Source organism: Rattus rattus, chromosome 2, assembly GCF_011064425.1.
Source record: "Rattus rattus isolate New Zealand chromosome 2, Rrattus_CSIRO_v1, whole genome shotgun sequence".
Lineage (NCBI taxonomy): Eukaryota > Metazoa > Chordata > Mammalia > Rodentia > Muridae > Rattus > Rattus rattus.
The window spans coordinates 228,532,297-228,538,704 of record NC_046155.1 but is presented as its reverse complement, the minus strand read 5'-3'; the positions used below and the strand labels follow the sequence as shown (position 1 = coordinate 228,538,704).

Sequence of the window (6,408 nt, the reverse complement as noted above, 5' to 3'; positions counted from 1 at the left end):
AAAGTCCTCTGGAAGACTCTTAACTGTGAGCCATCTCTCCAACCCATAAACATATAATTTATTCTAAGTTTAATTTAATCTAAAAGATTTTTTTTAAAAAGAATCGATCCCTCTCTTTTTCTTTTTTACTTTTGTTTCTTCATGTATATGAATATTTTGCCTGTGCCCCAGACCACCCGCTGCCTGACTACCTGCCCTGGGGGTTGGAGATGAGGTGGGGCAGAGTCAATGACACAGACTTCAGCAGCAGATGAGAAAGCAGCAAGCCATATGAACACTGCTGTAAGCTCCTTTAATGCCCTCCACCCGTGTTCCATTGGTCCCCAGCAAGCATCATTTCCAAACATCAGCTCCTGATTGGCTGGCATTGTCTGCGTCAGCAATCCTTGGTCTCTGAGGCAGTCTTCAATTAGGTCCTCCTGCAGGAGTTGCCTTTGAGGGTGCACAGCCCCCAGCATTTAAACAGAGGCAGCCACCACAGTTCCGTCTACATTTCTGCCCTTTTGTTTTTATATTTTGACAGTCTAGTAGGGGCCAGAGTGCCATTGCCTCGACATTATTGACCCCACCTTGGAGGATTCCCAGTATACTGGACTGTGCCTATCTTAGGTTGTCCTGTCTTCTAGGATCTTACCCATCATTGACTACCAGCCCTCAAGGAGATATCACTCCAGAGGGGGAGTCAAGGAACAGCCTGCACGGTGGTCTCACGGATCTCTGCCATCCAGGCTTTGATCACTTCCTTAGGAGGGCTGCAATCGGGATTTTCAAGAGCCATCAGCACCTGGAGGGTGGCCTTATTCATGGAGTGCAGCCTGGAGATATGCTGTGTGAGACACTTAAACAAAATAATTATTAATATGACCATTCCTCCCTTCATAGCATAAGTGGCTATCCGTGAGAGGTCAAACAGCCTCTTTTTTTTTCTTGGACAGATGAGTCTTTTAATAGAAAAACAAAGGAATTCACTGCAAAAAGTCAAAAGCCACAAGTGCAACAGTAGCAACACACATTTCTTCAATCCAGACAGCTGAGTTTCAGGTCCTCGCCTTGGGAGACCGCTTGTACACGCCTACAACCACAGCGTGGTCTCGTTCACGAGGCTCTAGCGTCAACTGGTCCTGGGGCTTCACGTTCTCTGGCTGCATCGTTTTCACTTCAGATGCAAACACAGCTTCTGCTGAGGCTGAGGAGTCAATGCAGTTGGCCTTAATGGAAAACACATGTCCACAGGAAGGTATGGGCATTCAGGGCCACGATTCGGGTTTGGTCTGGCTGGGCCACCATCGCAATAAGCATGCGGTATTTGTGTGGGTGCCGAGCATCTTCAATTACAGGAATAATGTTGGTCCTCTTCTTGGCCAAGTTGATGATGTCACAGCCAGAGAACTCAACTGCGCAGACTAGACCATCCGGGCGGACAATGTCAGAGACACGGGAGACGGTGGTGCCTGTGGCTGCCCCAAGGTAGAGCACCTTGGCCCTCGGCTTGATGTGGATCTGGTCTACGCCACCCAGCATTGCTGCGGCCAGCTTGGAGCGGAAGGGGTTCCAGGCTCGGTACTCAATTTTGTCACCTCCTTCTGAGGTAGAGACTCTCTTCTCTCCATACACAGATTCTCCAGGAACCAGATTCTTTGTGACAAGGGCACATCCTCCTTTCGGCGACAGATAAAGCCTCCTTCGTGTCGATGGGGCTCCACCATCACATTCTTCCCTGACTGGTTTCCTCTCTTGTCTCCCCGACCACCACCTCGTACCCCATTACCCCCAGATTGGAAGCCTCCAATTCGGCCACCTCCACCTCCTCGTCCCACTGAAGCCACCACCTCCTCCACCTCCACCTGGTTCTCCACCGCCAAAGCCTCCTCGTCCACCGCCAAAACCTGCTGTGCCTCCTCAGCCTCCTCCTCTACCACTCCGGTAACCAAAGCCGTCCCTGCCACCAAAGCCGCACCCATTACGCTTCATTACCGCGTTCTGGTGGCTCGACTCAGACAACTTGCGGCTTCCCGGACTCCTCAAACAGCCTCTTAAAATGGTCTCACACTTTCCCCAAGAATCTGGCATCCAGGGAGAGCACAGATACCCTGTTTGCATTGAGGTTGGCTGTGTTCTCCCTTAACAACACAGAATAATAGTTAAAGAGTTTGTCTGACCAGGTACCTTCGAGATATTGAGCCAACTGTTGTCGAGCTTTAGTAGTGTTATGTACTACCTGGTGAGAGGTCACATGCCAATAGAGACATGTCCCTAACAAGGGCCAACTCTTCTGCTAGTAAGTCAATCTGTTGTAAAGTGTGGGCGGCTTTATAAAGATGTTGATTTAGTACCTCCTATGCCTGCTGTGCCTCAGCTGACTCAGAGACTACAGAATTGACAGTCTCCACCATAGTGGCTGTCTGGGTCAGAGCAATAGTAGCTGTTGTTGTCCTGGCAATGATGGCTGCAGTGATGGCAGTCGTAAGACCAAAATACCAAAATCCCTTTTCCCCAGTGTAGGGGTTGTAAGTGGGTCTGGGCCATCAACCCCAGGGCTTGTGGGGGACATCAGCCACAACAGGTGTAAAAGATCCCTGATTTTCATCCAAGTCCTGCCAACAGACAGGTTCAGTAGTCATTTGAATGCTCAAAGACAAAGAAGACAGAGTAAGAGGTCTTCAAGGCTCACCCTCAAACTGAAACCAAAAGTGAAAGTACAACGGTCAGCAGGACAAGCAGGCCTTTGCAGGACCTACAATATAAAACACTAAGGAGCCAACTCACCAAACAAAGGAAAAGGGTGCACAGCAGGGAAGCAAGGAGAAGAAGATCTGATCAGGTTTAACTGTGAGCACAGTCCTTGCAGCAACAGGCAAAAACAACAGTAGCAACAAACAAAACAAGCCCCTAGAGAAGGAGGTCCGCAAGTGTAACAAAATGAGGATAATGTAGTCCGTAGACCACACTGTGCACCAGTGGCTGCTTGTGCCCTGGAATGCCCACTGCCTTACCCTACCTGCCCTTGGGGGTTGGAGATGAGATGGCATGGAATGGCAGCACAGACTCCAGGAGCCGGTGAGAATGCAGAACACTGCTGCAAGCTGCTTTAACATGTTCCACCCACATCCCATGGGTCCCTAGCAAGCATCTCTTTCAAACAGCAGTTCCTGATTGGCTGGCATTGTCTGCATAATCAATCCTTGGTCTCTGAGGCAGTCTTCAACTAGGTCCTCCTGCAGGAGTTTCCTTTGCGGCTGTGTGGCCCCTGGCATTTATGCAGAGGCAGCCACTACAGTTCCTCCTTCATGAGTACACTGTAGCTGTCTTCAGACACACCAGAAAAGGGCACCAGGTCTCATTACAGATCGTTGTGAGCCGCCATGTGGTTGCTGGGAATTTGAAGTCAGGACCTCTGGAAAAGTCAGTGCTCTTAACTGCTGAGCCATTTCTCTAGTCCATATTGTAAGTATTTTTTTGTCATTTCTAATCAATGTTAACTCTAATAAATAATTTTGTATTTGTAACTTTTGGTCTAACCTTTGATAAGCCTCCAAAAATTATATTTATTTCTGGCCTTAAAACTAGATTTCTATCTGTCTTAGTTAGGTTTTTCATTGCTGTGAAGAGATACCGTGACCACAGCAACTTTTGTAAAGGAAACCGTTTAATTGGGGCTGGTTCAGTCCGTTATCACCATGGCAGCATGCAGGCAGACATGGTGCTGGAGAGTAGCTGGGAGTTCTATGTCTACATCTGCAGGCACCAGAGAGAGAGAGAAGGAGGAAGCAAAGGAGGGAGGGAAGGAGGGAGGAGGGTGGAGACTGGGTCTGGCTGGAGGTTCTGAAACCCCAAGGCCAGCCCCCAGTGACACTTTCCTCCAACAAGGCCATACCTCCCAATCGTGTCACAGGTGACCAAGCTTTCAAATCTATGCCCTTGGGTGACTGTTTTATTCAAACCCTCACTCTATCCTAGTTTTGTAATTCTTTCACTGAGTTTAGAGTCAATGTCTTTATAAAACTGGAGTCAAACTTCATCTCAGCTAAACTCCCTTGGTCTGCAGCTAAGAAAGTAGGAGAAGCTATGAGAGAACACAGCAAGTCCTGTAGACCTAGCAGGTCCTGGGGCATCAGGCTTCAGCCAGCCCAGCACCATTCTGCAGTCCTTTCCGAATGTCCTGCGCATTCTGCCTCATCTCTGCAGAGCCATCTCACTGCACGTTCTGTGGAGCGCCAGCCACTGCTCTGCCCACTTCTTCCCTTGGGTACATATCTTTGTTCCTGCTAGCCATCAGCGGGAGATGTAGCTCATAGAAGAACTTGCCTAGATTACCCGGGGTTGCTCTCCGCAGCACTGTGCACAATTGCTGGGTTGTTCAGGGAGGCAGAAAACAGTTTGTAAAGGGGTCCTCAGTCTGTGGTTCCCAGTCTCCTGTGTATCCAGGCACCGCTGGGGTTACAGCTGGGAGTTGTGAACCCGGAATCTAAGGGTTGCCCTTCCCCTCAGAACATTCACACAGCAGGAAGGAAGGGAAAGGCTGAGCCCTGGATGGGGCAGAACCAGGTTTGGTTTTATTTAATGGCAATGTGAATACACACACCTTACTCAGGGCAAACCAGGGATTAAATACTTTTTGTAGGAACGACTACCCAGGAAGGGAAGGAAGCTCATTGGCTGAACACTCAGGGCCTATCTAGATACCTCATTAGCATAGAGAACGCCAAGGTGTTATGCTACACCCGACTTTTCTCAGTAAAAGGCGAGTGTGGGGGCTTAGAATCCCCCAGGCAAGGTCAGAGAAGGAGAAAACTTGCTAACAAGGGAGACTCCCATGTTGCACGGAGCTCCAAGGCTCATGGTGGACTTCGACCTTAATTATGAGTTTTCCCATATTTAACCCTGATTTATTTTATAATGGTTCAGTATCATCGTCCCCTCAGCCTCTTAGCTGGAAACGGCTTGGTACTGAACCAGAACCCGACTGACTAACTGTGATTTTTACAGTGATATTTATCTGTCAGACATAATTGACGTGTGGGCGGGCAAGGTCCACCAAAGACAAAAAATAATGGATGGAATCTCGCTACTTAGAGCTTGGAAAATACAGCTCACCCAAAACTTAAAAATTCCATGTTTCTTTGTCAAAAATTTGTTCAAATGCTTCTTCCCTCATAACAGGAACACCTAAAAGAATGTCCCTGCTTTTTAACCCAAAATTGTTTAACATTTTTTAATTTGTTTAGAAATTCTCTTAAGCTTCAGAAAATCATCTTTGATTTACCTCCCACAGGTCAAACCAACTATTTAATCCTTAATTAGTGATTCCGTACAACAGGAGCAGGGCTCACACACTTGGTGTCAAACTAGATCATCAGGTTTGGCCGCGAGTGCCTTTATCATACCCCAGACCATATTACTGGCCCCGAGGTGTTAGTTTTAAGTAACAGCAGAATAGGCAGGGGACTGGAACTATAATTTAGTCTATTATACTGGGAAGTACAATAGAAGTTATTGATTTTAGCCGTACATTTGGATAAAACTTACAAGTATACATAGTCACTCAACCCATTTTTGAAACTGGACCAGTTCTATCATTTCCAAATTTGACCAGCCCTTTCTGTCACCTTCCATCATGAAATTATGCATGCACTTCCTGCCACAGATTAACTAACCCACGGTAACAGTCCTTCACAGACAGGTTAACTAACCCATGGGAACAATCCCTCACTGACATTCTTTTCCCAATTAATCTAGATTGGGTCAAGTTGGCAACTAAAACTCACCATTGTGATAAATTTCCAGTTACACTGATACAAAATGTTCGTAGTGTTGGCTTTAATTGTTGATGGGTAGATAGTAGCATCCCTTGTTCACTAATAATATTAGTAGCTTATTTTTGTTTTTTTAATCATACTGGCCAGAATTTCACTAATTTTTTAAAAGAATTTTAGTTTCATCGGTTTTTGTATATCATCTGTTGATTTCCATCTTGCTAGTTTCTACCCCAATCTTTACAATTTCTTCTTCCTTGGGTTCTTTTAGTCTTAGTTTCTTAAGTGAAAACTTATATTGTGTTTTCACACACACACACACACACACACACACGTATATATATACACACACATATATATAAATAAAGAATATATATATTCTTTCCCTGAAGCACTCCTTTATGTTTAATCTTCTTCATATATTGTATTTTAATATAACCTCAGATACTTTAAACCTTCGTTTTGATTTCTTTTTTTTTTGATAAACTACTTTAAATGTACTGTTCAATTTCTACACGGTTAGATTTTTTTTTCTACAATGTATTTCTCTGATTGGTTTTAAACAGTTCAGTTGTTAGCATACACTTTTATAATTTGTCTTTTTAAACTTACTGAAATGAATTTTATTTATGTCCTTTAGTCAATCTTGACAAGT

The 6,408-nt window shown here is 45.6% G+C and overlaps 1 pseudogene; it reads right to left on the bottom strand.

Moving 5' to 3' along the window:
- Positions 1-1,037: 1,037 nt before the first annotated feature.
- On the bottom strand, positions 1,038-1,971 carry LOC116893581 (annotated as a pseudogene).
- Between the last annotated feature and the right edge of the window lie 4,437 nt (positions 1,972-6,408).